This window comes from Notothenia coriiceps, unplaced genomic scaffold, assembly GCF_000735185.1.
Source record: "Notothenia coriiceps isolate Sejong01 unplaced genomic scaffold, NC01 NC01_scaffold00022144, whole genome shotgun sequence".
Classification (NCBI taxonomy): domain Eukaryota; kingdom Metazoa; phylum Chordata; class Actinopteri; order Perciformes; family Nototheniidae; genus Notothenia; species Notothenia coriiceps.
The window spans coordinates 37,788-38,147 of record NW_011354845.1 but is presented as its reverse complement, the minus strand read 5'-3'; the positions used below and the strand labels follow the sequence as shown (position 1 = coordinate 38,147).

The window sequence follows — 360 nt, the reverse complement described above, 5'->3', positions numbered from 1 at the left end:
ATCAGCGGTGAGGATCTCAGCCTGCCGTCACTGACGTTGAACCAGAAAACCAAAACATCAGCCGTTAGCTGTTAGCCCTCACAGCTCCTCATATCTGTTCAGAAACTAGACAAAAGTTAAACAAGTACAAACCACAGACTGTCTGTGTCATGGCGAATACAGTCGCTGGTTTATTTATGTCTGTAGGCCGTTAGTGTGGACGGTCGGAGCATATACAACGTTAGCTTAGCCGATCTCCATTCAGAAAACACACATTTTAAAAGGGTTTTCGTCTGCAGACTTGTCAAAGCATTACTTCATGGTTTTTACTAACCGGTGTCAGTATGTTGTTACTTCGGCATCATTTTGAAACATGTATTA

At 42.8% G+C, this 360-nt stretch overlaps 1 protein-coding gene across 1 annotated transcript in view; it reads right to left on the bottom strand.

Annotated features, from left to right (window-relative positions):
* Window positions 1-360, bottom strand: part of LOC104953752 (LIM and calponin homology domains-containing protein 1-like) — a gene marked incomplete at its 5' end in the record, with an annotated part of 41,752 nt that overhangs the window by 15,127 nt on the left and 26,265 nt on the right. The gene's annotated exons all lie outside the window — the stretch shown is intronic.